Below are 20,474 nucleotides of genomic sequence, written 5' to 3' on the forward strand. Positions count from 1 at the left end.
TAAATTAGCATTTATATTAGCACACAGCCTGGGTTTACTTAGAGGAAATTCCCCAAAGAAATAAACTGAACATTACCCAGTTCGCAAGCAATGTTTTTGTTGCGAGTCGAAACGTGGGGTAATATCAAAAGGGTGAAAAATAACTACGGTATTAGCGAACAGGTTATGCGGCCGAAGGAACAGGTAGTCGCCACCCCGATCACTAGCGCAAAGCGTTGGGACCTGCACACCACCTAACGTTTTGCATCCCGTGTTTCAGTAACATCTTGAAACTCATGAGTGAGCAATCCTCTCTGAAAATTTCAGTGTATTACACGTTACTTGGTATAATTTTTCTCGATATGACATTTACTATCTACATATACTTATCACTTTAGGATAAAATTACAAATAACAAATCTGGATTTGATTGGAGAAGTGCACTAAGTGGCTAACAGATCCTAATGTGCTGCAAAGTTAGTGTGGGTGAAATACTAGCCGCAGTCCGTACCTCTTGTCATACCTCTTTAGATTTAAAGATTTAAACACTCAAAATTTCAATCAATAACTAATAGTCATATCAGCTTCAGACAACGAGACAGAAACACTGAAAGCCATATTTAGACAAAAAAATGGATCTTCTGAAAGTGGTTAAACCGTTTCTGACCGTAGGTTAAAAGTTTTTAGTCCTAAAAATACGAGGCAGGAGTACGAAATAGCACTTGTCGCGTAACAGGCTTCGCTGAGGTTTCTTGCAAAATTTCAAATATTTAAATTCATTTTACCTCGAGACAGGCAGACACACTATCATACGGAAAAGAAATTTGACATCCCACTGGCAGACAAAGAGAAATTTGCACCACTTGATGACGTTCAGCCAAACTATATGGACTAGCACCATCTTACAATTAATTAGTTCTTGCCTTTGTGGTAATGAAGTTTCATTAAAACATTTACGACTACAGATTAAATTTCTAGCCACATAAATCATTCATATATTTATTTATTAAGTTAGGATTTGTAGCGTATTCAAATAATAAACGCTTATGAGCTAGGATGAGTACTACAACGCAATAATGTGCTAAAATAAATTATTTTCACCAACTTTTAACATTGACTTTCCATTCTATTATTTTTCTTTCGAATAAAAATATAACGTGTTAAAATTTTATGTGGTTACACTCAGTTGTTTACAAGTTTATTCTGTTATTCTTTCGTTGTCATCACAGTTACCCATAACTGCAGTGTAAAATTATTCGCTAACGTCCAGCCAAATCCCATAGAGTGACATGCATCTTCATGGAACTCAGTGTTACGTATACAGAAATGAAGCTTCGTGCTAAATTTAAAGTCTAGTGGTCAGTTCGTTCTCACGCTATCGTGCGGAAAACAGACATACAGAAATGACATTTTTCATCCACTCGAGTGATAGGCTTCGCTGACGCTCAGCCAATATCCTATGAACAAATTTCGTTCAATGAACCTTTCAGACAACTTCCCATTTCAACTCCCACTAAAACTAGCGCGGGTGACATTCGATTTCTTTCTAAGGGAAGATTCCAATGTCTCACAACAAACCAGGTCGTGTGAGCTTATACAGTGCAAATTGTCTCTAATTACACGTCTAATTGTAATATATGTAAATCTCAGATTTCATAATGATATTTTAAAAGCCACAAGTGATTCCAATTAATTCACGGCTTTCTGTAGTGTCCATTCACTGTTCATTACTGTCACTCGTCGTGTCAAAACAACGTCTATTGTGATAATTGATGTGTTCTGACAACCATAAACAAAAATACAATGTCAAAACAAAGAACTTGGAGTCTACAACCGTAAATAAGCACAATTATTGTCTTTACGACACACTCTAGGCTGTTAACTACCAGTCTAGAGACAAGTGCCAGCTGATAACAGTGAAAGTTGTTGTACTCCGGTAGTTGGGTTGATAACATGTCAGCTGATTGGTCGAGGTGTGTTACCACAACAACCCAGTCTCGGTTGCGGTTACCCGGTACTACTGCGGTTGACAAGATAAATAAACAAGTAGACTCCCTACTGGTAGTGGGCGTGTGTTTGTCTAACATACTTCCCACCAAGCCCTCACCTCCAACGTACTACTTGATGTTCTCATCCATGTATTGGCCGAACGTTAGCGAAGTCTTTCACGTGAGGGACCGGAAAAAATCATTTATGTCCGTTTGCCTATCCAATATCTCGAAAACTAACTCACCTATAGGTTTGAAATTTTGCACGAATCTTCATTTCCATAAAAGAAACATCGAGTTCAACGACTGACATATAATTCCATAGGATTTGCCAGAGCGTTAGCGAACCTTTTTTACAGTGGTCTCATGGGTGACCGAAAAAGCAACGAGAAAATAGCAGGATAAACAAATTTGTAAATAAACTGAACAATAATATGACCTTTTAAAATGTGACATAATAACACATGCAGCCCAGCTACAAAATTATATAGAGAAATATTTCACGTGTAGACTTTAAATTTTGCATGAGTCTTGATTTATACAAACAGAAGAATGGGCTCTATGTCGGTGCATGTCCAACCATGGGATTTTGGCAGCTCATTCACTCATTAAAACCTGTCACTCCGTAGGCTGGCACAATATCTCTTTCGAAAAAGTGAAAATTACTTTTGTGTATACTTGTACGTATGTCTGTCCGCATGAATGACATGAGCGATACACTGTAAATGTTGCATGCAACAGCAACCTCGACGAAGTCTGCCGAGTACCAACGTGGTGCAGCGTACTCTACCCTAACTTAGAAAAGTTGGTACTCCTCAAGAACTCGTCAAGTCATCTGTACTAATGTTTCTATAGACCATTATGTTTACCTCCCAATTAATGGAACAATCACCTAAAACTATTCACTTAGTGATTCAGTTATATCTGCCATTATATACAAAATAACTCTAGTGTAGTACTAAAACGTTCACAAATGATTTAACATTCCAACTGTAGCCATGGTGGGAAGGAGTGCTTTAATATGATTGTTAAGTTTAGCTCCAGTTCACCGACCTCTTAGTCCAGCGTCTGGAATCTGATGCTGTTACACAGACTTGACTCCTGAAATCTGGAGCCATGTTCGTCTGAAGAGATCGAAAAGTCAACGACGAAGAAGCTGAAAACGAATAATTCACATCGTTTTGAAATCAGAGACACATAGATTACAATATATCCATGTAATCCAGGTGAACTGACATTCTCGTTGTCTCATCAGGTACACAACTGAGTGCACTACGATGTTACGGACACGATCTCTAAGTACGGTGGAGCAACCGAGTTAACACACAACGTCTCTAACGGCGCTAGCCTTGACATTCATATTCCAACTGTTTTATTATTTTGTACACATACATAACCATGATTCGTGTTATAGAATATTAAAATATTCTAAGTTTATATTATTACATACTCCTTTTAAAGACACGTGACTGTATATTTGCTTTTAATTTCAGTTCTGGCTTATTTCATAATAACTGAAACAATACAAGTTTTGTTTATACAACTGATATCATCACACATAACAGTTTCAATTGATATATTATGAATAGGTAACTGTTTCAAAACTCACAAAACCATTTATCAGTTCTAAACTCGTTATATGCATATAATTTTATTTTCTAAAAAACTAAACCTGAGGTTAGTGTTACAATATTATGAAAATACCTTACTAAATCCCCCCCCCTCCCCCAAAACATCACCAGTAAAGTCAAACATTGTTAAGTTTTAAAAAGTTCTTTGTTTTCTGAAAGATTTATATTTAGTTTTAATTTTTTGTAGACTGTATACAACTAATTTATAATATTAAAATTTATTTAAAACTTATTTCATTAAAAAGGCCTTTAAACATTTATTAATTTATATTTAGAGCGAACAACTCTTCTAAATAATTGAAAATATAATTTTTCAAATGTCATTCTCAAGAATTTAACGAAAATAAAATGTATCAAGTCAATAAATGTATTAATATTTTAATCACATGAAGACTCGACATTATCAAATAAATTACTAAATTAAGTTGCACAACCGATTACACTAAAAATATATTATACATTCATACAATAAATTAGCAACCACTTCATGACGCAATCAAAAGCATAGAGGACCCTAAAAAGAAAATAGGGATTAGCAAAATTTTACAATATCATATTACACAAATGGTAACACCAAAGAAGAGGGCCGGGTAACAAAGAAGAGACGCTGCGACAATCCGATGCAAACCGAGAAGACAGCAAATAAGAAACTAAAGAAGACAATGGCGATAGCAGAGCGGGAGCTTACGGTATGAAATGGTATCCGTAACATGATCCGTGTCAGAGACGAGCCGAGGCAGCGAACCGAGACCCGCTCCACCCTGTCACACTTCTGTCACTGACATTATCTGTCTGGACAAGTACTGTCATTGCTGGTGGTACATCGTTAGAGATAGGCCGCAGACATTACTGTTCATACTTTACGTGATCCGTGTCAAGAGACGAGCCGAGGCAGCGAACCGAGACCCGCTCCACCCTGTCACACTTCTGTCACTGACATTATCTGTCTGGACAAGTACTGTCATTGCTGGTGGTACATCGTTAGAGATAGGCCGCAGACATTACTGTTCATACTTTACGTGATCCGTGTCAAGAGACGAGCCGAGGCAGCGAACCGAGACCCGCTCCACCCTCAACCACACTTCTGTCACTGACATTATCTGTCTGGACAAGTACTGTCATTGCTGGTGGTACATCGTTAGAGATAGGCCGCAGACATTACTGTTCATACTTTACGTGATACGGGTCAAGAGACGACCCGAGACAGCGAACCGAGACCCGCTCCACCCTCAACCACACTTCTGTCACTGACATTATCTGTCTGGACAAGTACTGTCATTGCTGGTGGTACATCGTTAGAGATAGGCTGCAGACATTACTGTTCATACTTTACGTGATACGTGTCAAGAGACGAGCCGAGGCAGCGAACCGAGACCCGCTCCACCCTGTCACACTTCTGTCACTGACATTATCTGTCTGGACAAGTACTGTCATTGCTGGTGGTACATCGTTAGAGATAGGCCGCAGACATTACTGTTCATACTTTACGTGATACGGGTCAAGAGACGACCCGAGACAGCGAACCGAGACCCGCTCCACCCTGTCACACTTCTGTCACTGACATTATCTGTCTGGACAAGTACTGTCATTGCTGGTGGTACATCGTTAGAGATAGGAAGCAGACATTACTGTTCATATTTTACGTGATACGTGTCAAGAGACGAGCCGAGGCAGCGAACCGAGACCCGCTCCACCCTCAACCACTTCTGTCACTGACATTATCTGTCTGGACAAGTACTGTCATTGCTGGTGGTACATCGTTAGAGATAGGCCGCAGACATTACTGTTCATACTTTACGTGATACGTGTCAAGAGACGAGCCGAGGCAGCGAACCGAGACCCGGCTCCACCCTCAACCACACTTCTGTCACTGACATTATCTGTCTGGACAAGTACTGTCATTGCTGGTGGTACATCGTTAGAGATAGGCCGCAGACATTACTGTTCATACTTTACTTGATACGGGTCAAGAGACGAGCTGAGGCAGCGAACCGAGACCCGCTCCACCCTGTCACACTTCTGTCACTGACATTATCTGTCTGAACAAGTACTGTCATTGCTGGTGGTACATCGTTAGAGATAGGCCGCAGACATTACTGTTCATACCTTACGTAATTCGTGTTAAGAGGCAGCGAACCGAGACCGGCTCCACCCTCAGTCACACGTCTGCCTCTGACCTTCCAATATTCCCAGTACCTCTAGTTTCAGTTTGTTCTTTACTAGAATGTTTGACAATACTAAATCATAAGTGACTCTGACCACGTACTGATTTAAGTGTTACTAGATGCAACAAATCCTCAAAGTGGATCTAGACAAAGAATACAGCAGTTAAGATTAACTGAGGAGATGTAGTTGCAAGTAGGCTACACCCACGCCCATGCACGCAGGTCAAGGGTCAGTGTCACTTGGCCCGTGGCCACCCTTCCCTCGTTATGGTTATCCTTGGCTCTATGATCATAATCACTTCCTACTTCGATGGGATCGAGCAGATCGATATTAGGCCGAAGCTGTACGGCACATTTTCTTTTAATACCTTTATTGAAATTAATGTCTGGAACTAGTGATTCGATTGGCGTTCCATTTATCCAATATCCCCTCTTTTATGAATAAACTGTATTTGCAGCTTCTGTATGCCAATAGCTACTACTAAAACTTGGCAAAAAGTCATTGGAGTTGACTTTTCTGCGGGAAACTTTGATCATTTTCACAATCCTTAGTAACCGGTGAATTTATCGACCATCGTTGACAATGTAGGCTACATTATTATTTTTCCTTAACACTTAGGGCGTATTTCATGTTAGTAAGGTTGTCGTATATATTCATTAACCGTTTCGAGGAAAACAAACATACAATCATTTTAAACTAGTAAATTCGGTAGTTTTATGTGACCATCGTTCATGTTCTATTAGTGTTTCTTTTGATTGTTAGTTTTTTCAGTGAGCAGAATATGTTTGTTGTAAAAGTGTAAAATGGTACATTTATTGGAAATCTTCGATAAATACGACTTAATATAAAACTTGTGTACAGAGGTTTAAAAGCAGAGTTTTACATATTACATTAAAGTTAAATATAAATATTACATGCTAATGACGTAGAATGAAAATAATATTTCAGTGATACAACATTTGACCGATTCGGGGTAACAATAAAATAACAATGCATTGTATATTAATATACACTTTAATATAAATAAATTATTATTCGTATTCAATAGCCGGTTTGGATTTAGTTACAAATTTTTGGAAATGTCATATATTTCTTAGTGAGTACTAATGACACTAAGTACTCTTGGTTAAATAAAATCAAAATACTTGTCTATTTCCCCACAAAACAGTTAATTAATTTCTTGTTTTTAGTTATGTTTTTCAGTAACTAGTATTAATTGTTTCATATTGAGGGGAAATAAAACTCGTTTAAGATCAAATCACCAAATGTCAACACTTTATTTATAAATAATGTTTCAATTATTTCAATAAAAGTACTGACATGAGCCCACCGAATTTATTACTTTAAGTACCTATTTCACTTATTGATTCTTTATTAAGAAAATCTTTTCTACAAGCGATTGTTACACGTAGAAAACGACTGAGGTAGAATTTCGATTAACCGAGCTCGCCGAGACTGCCTCGGATACTTAAAACTCGGATAATACCGAGATTGTAATAACATATCCTAATTTACAAACTGAATATTGATTAGTAAATCGTGGTTAATTAGTAAATAAATTACGTGTATTGCTACCCAATGGGAGCGTTATAATCCCGTATCGTTATTGTTCGACCAGTAGAGCCGCAAACGATGTCCCGCGCCCCCGTGCACCACAAACATACTAGCATCTTCAGCGTGATTACCGGCGGCTCGGATAATGAGATCTCGGATAATTGGATCTCTACATCGTAGTCCTCGCCAGGCCATCGCATCGGTCAGCCTGGTACTGTACAATTGTAGCAGTGTATCTCTGGAACTTCCTGTACTTCTTGAGCAGCTTTCACCCACCAACCTTCGGTGCGGACAATGCTGCTGACGTCACCGCTGGGTTCGTCGTGCCTTTACAAGTTGCCACTTACGCGTCATTTCGTAAGGTAGGCCACACAGCGCAATGCTCAATTCAAGTCATGACAAGAACGTTTCACAAACACCGGAAATCTCAACTTGGATAGCAACCTGCTGTACTACGATTCTGCAGTAGCGCGAATGGCGTAGTCCGGCGGGTACATCGGTTAGCCTATCGCAAGACAACGTAGCCAAACATCGAACTTGGCTGCTTGGATTGATCCTTGCAAGCTACTCGTCTGCCCAGTCATTGATATTTTGGTGGGTTGATCAAAAGGTTAAATTATTTAACCCACCTAATTAAAAAAAACTGCTTTTACCAATTAAAACAAAATAATATATTCCGTGTATTCTGGACGTGTATTTGTTTGACCACACACTTTTAGTAACACAAATATGGATATAATAATTAATTTGAGTTACATTTTCAAAAGATGTTCAATAATTTAAATACTTAAGTGAACAATCTTTAGTATACGTTTTCCTTAATCATAGAAAAGATGTAGGACAAAGATTTGTACGTTTTGCTGATGACACACAACGAGATGCTTTATTTAAGTAAAAATCCCATATAATTCTGGAACAGCAAACATATTTGACATGGACAATGAGGCACAGCAATTAAAAAGCCTCAATCTCAAAGGGAATCCCTCAAAATGATAAATCCTGACTTTCGTATTTTGATCAGATGCCAAGGACGGACTGGCCGTCTTATTGGATAACAATCTGATGTATGAAGTCGGAGGTTAAAGGTTTCGTGGAATATTCCTGAATCGGAATCAGCTTATAGAGTGCTCTCATTGATCATGTGCCCTCCAAGTATCCTCAGGCATTCATGTTTAGAGATCTTCAGCCAAATACTGTTGTACTTTACCTACAGTTTTTTTTTTTTTTTTTTTTTTTTTTGTGGAGGATTAATGCAAATATCCAGTTCTTTAGAGCATTAAAAATACAAAAACAAGCAATTCGCATAATCGCAAATTGGAAGTTCAGTGAATCGTGTAAGAAAACTTTCAAAAAACTGCAACCGTAGACTATTTCAAGTCTTTACATTTAAGAGGCAACTTTATTTTGCATAGATTCTGTCACAAGTGGTCGAGAGATTCATACTTATGAGAGTTAGAGATATTCACCGAACTGGCAGGCACAGTAAGGTAATTTACGAACACTTGCCCTCACAGACAGGATTGCCAGAATCAATATTGATAATGCCCCATGGCCCAAGGTGGAAGCGTTTCAACTAGTTGAATCACTTCTGCCGTCACACGCATTTTGCATTTTTGAGAGGTTTATGTTACAGACATCTGGTTTATATTACTTTTAACCGCGCAATCAGTAGACTAAGAATGAACATTGGAGGTGGGGAAATCATCGAGATGTAGTATAGGTTGGACTGGTGTGTGTTTGTTTGGGGTTTCGATGTGGTGTGTCTGTTCAACGTTTTAACCTGTGATCTTGACAATATTTGATTTGAAAAAATGTTTTGCATATACTTACTAATGTATTTAAGATTTAGCAATTACCAAAAAGTGTCTCATATAAAACAAAAGTGACAGAGAACCAATAATCTCATTAAAAAGCTACATACGGCATTTGATTAAGAGTGCCAACTACTATTAGCTGGGTTTAGTTGGGTCTAGAGGTATTTAGTCTCCTTAATCAAAGCAAAACTGTCTAATATAAGAAATTAAATCAGTATAAAAAATACATTACAACGATATTTAGAAAATCAGAATTACCACTCTAGCACATTATGGTCCTTTTATCATACAGCTTTTTGTGAAAGGAACTACCAAAAATAAACTCTAGTCAAGAATGTTACACAGGGTTATAGGAGGGGGGATTTCATACAACTTATCTACAAACAGCTGGCTTCCAAGCTGCTGATAACAGATAACACACTTGATGTACATATCTTGGGTAAGTTAAATTTTAAATTTTTCTAGTTAATAAACTCAATAATATTATTGTCATGGTTCAAATACAAATATTACTTCCTATTATATGGACGTAAGTGTAAAACACCTAATTAGTTTTCATTTATTATAATTTTTGATAGATACCACACTAAGTGATTAAATAAAATAAGTAAATTTATATTTAATCCAATAACCACTTATCTTGAGCAAAATATGTAGAGTAACTGATAAGTTTTTTTTTCGAATTTGTCAGCATTTCATAAGTTAGTCAATAGTTTTATAAAACGACATACATTTTTGGTACAGTACGAATTCCGTTAAGTGCCCTCTTTTTAAATTAACAAAATTCTCAACACTTGGTCGATTGTTCTAAAGGCATGTTTGATTAATAGTCCAATTTATGAATACCCAAAACACAGAATACAGTGATCAAATTTGAAATGTATGTGATATATGTGTAAGGGATCGCTTTCATATGAAAAAATGCGTCTCGCGTATAATATAAATAAATATATAAACATAACATAAATACCATCTGCATAATAATACTAAATTATTTGTACCGTATTATTGGCACAGTATAAACTTATTGTTTTCAACGGTCCTCTAGTGTCTGGCTTGTCAACTTGTAATTCTGATTAAATAACAGAACGAATACGACGATGAAACGATCAGTTTCATGGATGAAAATGTCATCAAATTAAATTACTGTTGGTTTTTATGTTGATGCCAATAAATCATATCATATCTTTATAATTTCATTCGATAAATGAAAGATAAATAACACTATGAGAACAAAATAAAACCAGCATCATACCTTTACGTGTAGTTTAAAATCCACTGGCCGCTCCGTAAGACAGCAGGTAACCTGTTCCACAGTAAACAAAACGTAATCCAAACCAGTTCCAGGCGAACTTCGGAGATAAAGACACAAAAGCGGCACGCCAAAGTGAAGGAAAGTAGCCAGTAGGTGGCGAAAAGAACTGGAAAATAATTTAAAATTGTAAATGAGATGGGTTCACAAACTTTTCATTGATGAAACGAACAAAAACACAAGAAACAGTGCGCGATGGATCCGGACATGCACGACAATCGGTCTACACACCGAGTGGAGCGCGAGTAATTGTGAAGAGGTCCGCTTGGAGCGACGCCGTCGACAGTGTTGCCAGATCACCTCACTGCACTTGTCCCAGTGACAACACAGCATCGATACCTTTTCCACTACCAAACCGACTGTTCTGTCGTATTATACAATCGATTGCTATAATCATATGATTAGAACGAATATTCTAGTCGTCTTTACATAACACTAAAACTTAATAAATTAACATTAATTCGATAACAAGTCACTTTGATTTTAATTTAAACGATTTTAGCATTATTATAGTAATGCAAATAAATTAACTTATTTAAAATGTTTCTTAGGGACTTGACTTCATCTAAATACTTTTGTTATGACAAATGCATTCTTTGTGTTACATTTGAAAAATAAAATCATTTTATAAATATTTAAATTTTTAATAACTTTAATATTAGATAAATTTTGTATTTTATTCATTTTAAGTTTCCAAAACTCATATACAACAAGACGCTGATTTATGAAATATATTTTTGGATTGCGTATTTTCGTCTAAATCTAACATAAAGCTGTAAGTTAGAATAAAGAAACAAACAGTTTATTTTCCATTAAATAGACATTCGTGTTTTGATATTTAAATAAAATATTAGAGTAGTAATCGGAGTTGAGATTCGTACTTAATTAATCATTATTTTGGACAGAACTTCTTTTCTTGATTACAAAGTTAGACAGGGTTTTTCTGATATCGTTAGCAATAAACTCAGTTTTAATTTAAACCTGCCAGTTAAGTTTTTAAACTAAGTTATAGGTACATATTAGTTAATGAGAGGTATTCTTTCTTAAGGACAATATTCTATCAGTCTGTAATAGTTATTGTCAAATTTTTAGTATAATTGATAAAAATATAGAAAATATATCAAAGTTTTTATTTGGTTCCAGTTGGATAAGTAGCTATCAAAATTTAGAACGCTGTACCTTGCACACTTTTTGAGTTACGTATTTTACTTAATATTTTCAAAATTAAATTAAAGAATTGCTGAACAGCGGAAAAACGGATATTTTGTGGTAAAATAAACTTTTCGGGGCAGTGTAATCTATTTAACCACTGCTCGAATTATAGGTTCACATTATCCGAAGACATTATACTTTTAGTTTGGAACAATATTATTAAAAAATTCGATCTTGACTTTTTCACTCTCGCCCCGAACGAAAATCCTGGATCCTACGTATTTACATCACTGATTCCGACAAAGAATTAAATTCAATGTTTTGTTGAACTTATGGAAGACATTAATATGGATATATTATTGATTTATCCAAATTTGAACCTATTTATACGTAATAATTTTATTTTGGTCTGGCGATCTGAATTTAATCTTATATTAGTTGGTCATTTTGTCATTACACCCAATTAAAACAATGCGTTTAATAACGTAATTATATTATACAAAATTGTATAAAAAATAGTGTAGTTCAATATGATTATGGTTATGTTAAATATATTGTTGTTCTTTGGAATAGTTGTACAAACCTTTGAATTAACAGTGTTTTTAACGGTTTATAAGCCTATTTGAACATGATCAATGTAATAAAAAACGTCGTCTATAGCCTGCTAAAATGTATCTAGTAATAATTATTAAGACCCGGCAGGGCACTCTGAAGCGAACAGAAATTGATAACCGATTGCAGTATTCGAGTGTTTCGATGGTTTGTTCTCAGTCGATTAGTTAGGTCGCCTCTCAGCGCTCTTCCATTCACGCAAGGTATTCACCCACATAGACTTCTAGAGCTTCCTGTTTACATGTCCCCCCAGCTGTGAACTGGTCGGACCATCGGACACCGTGGTCCCTTTCATTCACAGGGGGCCTTCGTATCAATGGATGCTTTTATTTGTGTTCAACCCGCAGACCTATTGTACACTCCGATGAGCCACATGTCATATGTAACTGCTATCATCTGTCCTTTATTGGACACGACTGACTGGTATTATGAGTCGCATAAGCAAATTAATTTCAGCCATATGCAACAAATTTATTATTTTGGTTAATGTCGTAATGTCCATAACACCGCATAGCCTACAGCGGCAGATAACGTAAAAAATTAAAAATATTTATTTTATTTCGATTTTATATAGGTACACTTGAAAATAGCTGCATATTACTAACACAGCACTATGAATTAAATTGCAGATGGCATTTTAAGGTATATATGCTTATAAACTAACAAAGCACGGATTTCTTTTGCATTACATCTGCAAAAGAAATTTAAGAACTGAACTGGCCCTGTTTTAAGCATAACATATAGAAGCTAGTGAATATTTGAAACCAATAAATTGTTCACTTATTATTTAGATTTAGAGTAATCCAATTATTCTACTTCTACTGAATTCCAATACTTACTATGCAGTTATGTACTTGTTCCTACCAATTTCAACAGCACTTAGGCTACATTATATATAGTTTAGACAATATAAGTAAGCATATACATATAACATAATTGTGTTAAATTATTATATTATAAAATGTATTTGACAAAGTTGCCCTTTTACGTTTTGCGCACTCGACTCAGCTTGGCAAAGTATAAGATTTCTATAAATTACAATTTTCTTTCTCTCTCTCTCTCTTTCCACTTTTCAAAAATATGATGTCCATTTGTCAAAGGTGCTTTTACTTATAGAACATTAAACAAACCAACCAATAATAAAATATACGAGGCATCTAATTTTTATATCATCGTGAGGAATGGATAGTGATAATTATTGTGAAATTTGAAAAAGGAAAACCCCTTAATGAAGAAGTATTTAGTAAAGATTTAAATGAATATAAATACTGAAATATCAATAAAAAAGGACAAATTTTTCAAATAAATTGTACAATATATAATTTAACACAATTAACTTATGTGTATATGCACACTTCTATTGTCAAAACTACATGTAATGTACGTACTGTTGAAATTGTCAGGAACAAGCATATTAAAATAAAGGGACAGGACTAACATTTCTCTTTGTAGGTATCAATAAGTGGTCGCACAAATTCCATCAATACTTAGTGTACTTCTATGTTTCCTGTAAAGCATAAAATACAAAACATCAATTTTGTGAAGTAAAAATTACGTTCAAAAATTCTCATGGTAAAATATTATGGGAAATATGACTTCTGGATAGATTTCAAGAAGCAACGAAATGACCATTTTACAAAAAAAACATTATAAATTATTTTTTTTAACTTTCATGTTTTTCTCATAATCCATATTATGAATAACACACGTCGCGCCGCGCGGCCATTGCACTGGTTGAATTAATTGCTGTAGGCTTAATCTTCATAAAATGTAATCCTGTACTAGCGCATCTTTTAAAAATTATTTTAGCCACAAATTGTAGTATTGAATCGAAACGCTTCTACCATGTTAAAATACAATGTTAAATACAAAGGAATAATATTGTATATTGTTAGTAATATTTTTAATTTTTAGTAATAATAAACTAATTTTTCCATAGATCGTATTACTTCATTAATTATATAATGGGCTGCCAGTGATAAACATTTTATAAAAATCGTTGGACATTTTTTGCATTTTATTGCTAAATTGTTTGATGAAAATGTTTTAAATACCTAATTTTGAAAATAACGAAAATACTCTTGTACTGATAAACTTCACCTTCACCATTAACTTCAATACCAGGGCCTAGCAAAATCTAGTTCTGATCAAGTCCTTACGGATGCAAGTCGCCCGCTCACCCACACGCGCATGCGCAAATCCCCAAAATCAACTAGTAAAGTCATTGGACTACTGGTATGTCCACTAAAATTCAAATCGTTCATACATTAAAAATTCTCTTCTTATCCATACTTCTGGGGACATTAACCAAAGGCACACTAATGCAGGCTAAATATTGTAAGAATTATACAGTGTCCCACGAGTAACCCGAAAAACTTCTCAGGTGGTTTCCTTTCATCAAAATAATGAAAAAGTCCATATAAACATATGTTTGAAAACGTTTTGTTAGTTAGCGAGCTACGGTTAGCGAAAGATTTCGCCCGATTTTTTAGGAAAGGACGGAAATAAAGTGAACTGATATTTTTATGGCGTAACGATAGTTGTTACATTTATTGGATGTCATGTAAAATGAACTGGAAAAATGAATATTATAAGTCCCCGAGACCACCCATTTCTGAGTTATTAAACAAAATGTGCAAAATTCTGTCTCGAAAACCAAGCTTTGTTTAGATTTGAAGGACATTAACTTCATTAAATGGGTAATAAACACGCAGACTGTATAACCAAAACTTATAGATAATGTAATTCTGAAGAGAATTTTGTAAAATAGGCCAATAATAACCAAACACAAAGTTTAAAAATGAGTATTAGATTAAAACAACACAAACGAAAATAAGACAAAATGCAATATATTTCATATTAAATTACTGTTCTTCGTAAAAAAAAAACATTCAATAATGTTTTTTGTCTGTCAAGTAAATAGTTGCAAAACACTTACAATATATAAAACATTCTAGGTTGAGAGACAAGATTTTAAAAATACAGCGTCAATTGAAATGCTTTTAGTTTATTGAAAATCGAGAGTTGGCAACACTACTGCAACAATACCTGAATATAATACAAGTTATTATTATACAGCTGTCCAACAGTTCAGCTGTTGCAGTAACTCGTCTATCATCTTTGGTTTGTGCAGTGTATGTGAATTATTGTATTATTTGTACTTTCTTCGTGTTCTTTAACGACAAAATGCCATTTACATTTTCAAATCAAGAGTACGCAGATATTGTTTTCGTCTATGGTTTTGCCAATGAAAATAGTAGTGCAGCTAAACGAGAATATGAAGGACGATTTTTGAATACAAGAACACCTACTCACGTAACATTTGCATCGGTTTTCAATAACTTATAAACAAATGGATGTTATCCAGCCGTTAATTGTTCGCGAGAACGTCCTAAAATACAGCCTGTACGCGAACAAGATAGTATCATCGACATGATACAACGCAGTCCTCAACTTATAGATTAAACATATCTCACAGTAGTCTGGAGAACATTGAAAGAAAACAACTTTTATCCATATCACTTACAAAGAGTTCAAAATCCATTTGACAGTGCATTAAGATTACAATTTTGTAGATGGGTGTTATAAAATCGAAATAATGTAAGTTGTTTTTTATTCACGGGCGAATTGATGTTTACAAGATACGGAATTATAAATTTTAAAAAATAGTCACAGGTTGTCAACTGAAAATTCAAAAGCACTTGTAGAGTCGAGTTTTAAAATTTGATTTTCGATAAATGTATGATGTGGTATAATTGACCATTTAATTAGCCCATTTGTTTTTGAAAACCGCCTTACTGGTCTTGTGTACAAAGGATTTTTATAGTAATAACATATTACTATTTTTATAGAATCAACTGCCAGTTCTACTTGAAGATGTGCCACTAGAAAGAAGACATCAAATGATATTCCAACACGACGGCGCATCGACACATTATTTCCAAATGTTAGAGAGCACTTGCGATAAGTTTTCCAGGCAGATGGATCGGTCGAGGTCGACCAATTAATTGGCGTCCTAGGTTCCCCGATTTATATCCCTTGGATTATTTTCTTTGAAATTATTTAAAGTAACTTGTATACGCAGAACCATTTATTAAAAAAAAATAATTATTGAACCGAATTTTAAAAGCTTGTGGACTAGTTAAGAACGAACGAGAAGCTATCAGAAAAGCAACAAATGGTTTCGTTAAACGGACTAGATTGTGCACAAATTATCAATGAAATCTTTGGAACATCATTTATAAGGTATGGAAATTGGGATAAAAGGTTAGCAATGATCAGCAATTAAAATGTTTTGTTTTTACGTAGAATGTTTATTACAGATATTGCATTTTCTTATTTTTTGTATGTGTTGATTTAATTAAGCATTATTTTTTTAAACGTTGTGTTTGTTTGTTATTAGCCTATTTTACATCATTCTCTTCAGAATTACACTATCTATAAGTTTTGGTTATAAAGTTTGCGTGTTTATTACCCATTTAATGAAGTTAATGTACTTCAAATCTAAACAAAGCATGATTGCCTGGGACATATTTTATAAAATTTTTCAGTTCATTTTACATAAAATGCGATAAATTTAACAACTATCTTTATGACATAAAAACATCCGTTTCGCTTTATTTCCGTCCTTTTAGAAAATCTGGCGAAATCTTTCGCTCACCGTTGTTCGCTTGAGAAGTTTTTCGGGTTATTCGTGGGACACCCTGTATAGTAAATACGATATATCTTGTTTTATGGGTATTTTATATAGTTTAAAGGAAAAAAATAAACACATTAATATTTATAAATATATATTTAGTCTAAATAAATAACAAGACTCATGTTTACTTTGCTTTTTCTGATTGAACAACAACATGGCTGAAAATTGAGTTTTACCGAGCAATACTTTGTTAAACATCCCCTAATTACGATGTTTAAATGTTAATGTGCCCCCTAAGAAACCAGTGTTAACGGACCAGTCGGTATTAGTCGAAGTACTCCTCTGTTCGAGTAACAAAACCGTTATTTTTTTATTGCCTTATATCACAGGTATCAAAGTTACAAAGCGGTTAAATGGAGGGGAAAAGGTTATTGAGTAATGAGTAAGGGGCTTACTCCACTTCACAAAAGCGTAGCAATATAAAATGCATAGACCATTCATATCACACAATCCTTCTTGAGTGTCCAGTGCCTGTTAGCTTTCTTCAGATATTTTTTTAATACGCTAGTCTTGAATATCAATAAAACATTGTTATATATCAGTTTTCCACTTTAAGCAGTATCGTCGGCCAGTAATAATACGTGTTTGTACGTAATTAAAATAAATGACTAGTTAAAAAATATCAGAAACGTACAGAAGCCGTTGACAATTTAACTGATTTACATACTGGTAATTTCGTTGTAATCAGTAAAAATTTAGTGTTATTATAATTTAATTGTTCCTTGTAAAAAATGAAAGTACAATCTAACTAGCTGACATGATGAAGTCTTAATTAAATATTGGTACAGGCCGATTGTGCAATGTTATTAAATTTTTACCAAGAACAACCTAAACTAATTAAAGGCCTAAGTTAGTATGCTTTTTGGGGATACTTTGTTAATTTAATAGCTATCTTGCGTTAAAGTTGTATATGCTAACGGCCACTATGTAGCAACCTATTTTTGGAAATAAAAAGAGCACGGATTTTAATACTGTATAAGTGAATTGTTCAATATAGGTTGTAGCGGTTAACAAAGCACAGAAGCAGACTTATCATCATTATGAAACGACAGAGGACTCTCACTTAGAATCCCGAAAATCTTTTTTCATTAACAAAGTCCGTCCACCAAGTCAACTTGTAAAATCATTGGTTTTTCTAATTTCACGTATAAATTCAACGTATGTTACCGTTGTAACACTACGTTAGGCGAGTATAATACACGATTTGCTTGGCCTCGACTCGATTAATATAGTGCACGTGTTACGAGAGTAGAGGAATGCTGCAACCGCACCCTCAGTTCCAGTGTGCAGACTCCAGCCAGCGATGGACAGGTGCCCCCTCCCCCTCCCCCACAGATTCCTGCTCCAGCCACTACAGGCCGCACCGTTAGTCGCCAATAATCCAGCATAATGTGTGTCAGTTGCCCCACTTTCCTTGGTAATTGCGCGGCCGCTGTCTCTCTTCCTCTCAGATGCTCCGAGCATCTCGTGCTCGTCATTCTCTTCTTATCGCGGTTTTTGTACGCTTCTGGCGGCGCGGTGTGCCCACCAACTTCGGTTGTGCAGATTATATTATTAATTTAATAATAATTATACAAATTTAAAATACCTACGCAAAACTTTTAATTTGTATTAATGTGTACACTTAGAATCTCGTCTGTTCCACGACAGTTAATCTTATTGCTGCATGATTTAATTTTTTATTTGGCTTGTATGACAAAAGTACATGTAATGAAGTTTTAATGGGTCTTTTGCAGCGGATTCTGCAAAACATGTTAAGGCTTACACATAAGTACCAATTATAGAGGTTCGCAAGAAGCAAAGCTTAACAAATTTAGCTGTGATTATTCTTAAATACAACTCGGCAACCATCAACAACCCAACATTGAAGCTAAATCACAGTTTAATTGTCAGTGAGAGAAAAGATGTTTTAGAAGTAAATTGTATCTGCACTCTAGTAGTACTGTGAGCAAGATAAAATGGCACAACGCTGGTTTTTTTATTGCTCTAGTGATCAACTGTAGGATTCAGTCTCATCTCTAACATGGAGCGCAATAGTTCCTTTAATCAGGATGGCAATAGGCCACCTTTAAATTCATTGTTTTCTTCTGAGAATATATCAATAAGTGGAGCCACTGATTTGCTATTTCCCGATTGTCACAGAAATTCTGCCTTTTCTGGAGAATATCATACCCTGATTAGCACTACCACAATCAAATAAATTTGAGAGGTCACAAATGCATTGTCTTTTTGTGTTTCAAGTCTTTATATAATCAGATTCACAATTCATATGTGATTTCTCCACAGTTGACTTTACTTTACTGGTCTAAACGTTTGTGTTTTTCTACAATATTAAAAATATTATTCCAGAAACATTTTTTTCAACATTTCGCCATGAACAGGTAAAACAATATAAATATAAAGGTGTTTGAAAAGTCTGGGTACGGCTTAATACAAAGAATATTACATGAAGCGGCAGAAATACCTCCTGAAATACTACGCAATGTTATGGATGGCTACTTCAACCGGCTAGCTCACTGTCAAACTGCAATGGGAGAACAATTTGAACATTTATTGTAAATAAAAGGTTAGTTGCAGATTATTAATAAGTAAGTACTTTGTTCTAAGATTGTATTTTCACATAGTGAATAAAATAGCATTGCTAGTGTGTAACTATGTTAATTCATAAACATAAAGACGACGAATTCATTTTAGTTTTATTTATTGTGTTATAAATTTATGACATAATTTGCTAATTAAACAAAGTCAGTGAAAACACATCGGTTAGTAGAGTGAAACGCCGCCTACCGCATCAGAATACGACGATCCAGTCAGAAATGGCAGCGCGTAATGTATGTACTTCACAATGTGTACCTAAAACAACCCGCCATTTCTGACTGGATAAAGCTTTTGAGATGCGGTTTGCGGCATTCAACTCTACTAAAAGAGCTCTTTCAAATGAGGTATAACTCGACCCATGCTTTAGTTTAAGATTTCCATGTTTTCCTTTGTGGGCCTTCCCCCCATGGTTGGCATGTCATGGTAATAGCAAGGAAAAATAGTTTACATAGCCATATGACACTGTGCAAAGTTTATAGATGTTATCTGCTATGGTTTGTAAAATATTAAGCCGTACCCAGACTTTTCAAACACCTTGTATATGCAGTGGCAGAATCGATTTTTGAAGTGGCTACTTCTTTTGGCGAGCTATGGATGTATGTTTTGTACGGGGAAAAACACTTTCGTCTCGCGTCACGGAACGTCACGCTTGTTCACTCTGTAGCCGCTAAGGGCGGACTGAAGCGGCCATTTTTATGTCAGAGCGTTTCTCCATTTAGTGGCTATCCAGGCGTGCTAGTGAGAAGGCGTTACATAACAAAAGTATGGTAGGAGAGATTAAAAGGTAAATATAAATTACAATAGCATACGTTATGTATGATAAAAAAAGAACAAATCGCTTCTCTAATCTAGTAGTGGTTTACAATGGTTTATTTTCTAACTAATCCATCATTTTACTCCTATTATTATGGACGTAAATGTTGCCCGAAATATCGCATTGTCTGGATCTATCCCTGCTTCTATAGACTT

General features: G+C 35.2%; 1 protein-coding gene across 1 annotated transcript in view; it reads right to left on the reverse strand.

Annotated features, from left to right (window-relative positions):
- Positions 1 to 10,690, reverse strand: part of LOC124355120 (mucin-3A-like) — a 385,609-nt gene extending 374,919 nt beyond the window's left edge. Inside the window, 1 exon segment of the mRNA XM_046806081.1 lies at positions 10,388 to 10,690. The gene's annotated coding sequence lies outside the window, so the exon portion shown is untranslated.
- Positions 10,691 to 20,474: the final 9,784 nt, after the last annotated feature.

The sequence above is a fragment of the Homalodisca vitripennis genome, chromosome 2, assembly GCF_021130785.1.
Source record: "Homalodisca vitripennis isolate AUS2020 chromosome 2, UT_GWSS_2.1, whole genome shotgun sequence".
Lineage (NCBI taxonomy): Eukaryota > Metazoa > Arthropoda > Insecta > Hemiptera > Cicadellidae > Homalodisca > Homalodisca vitripennis.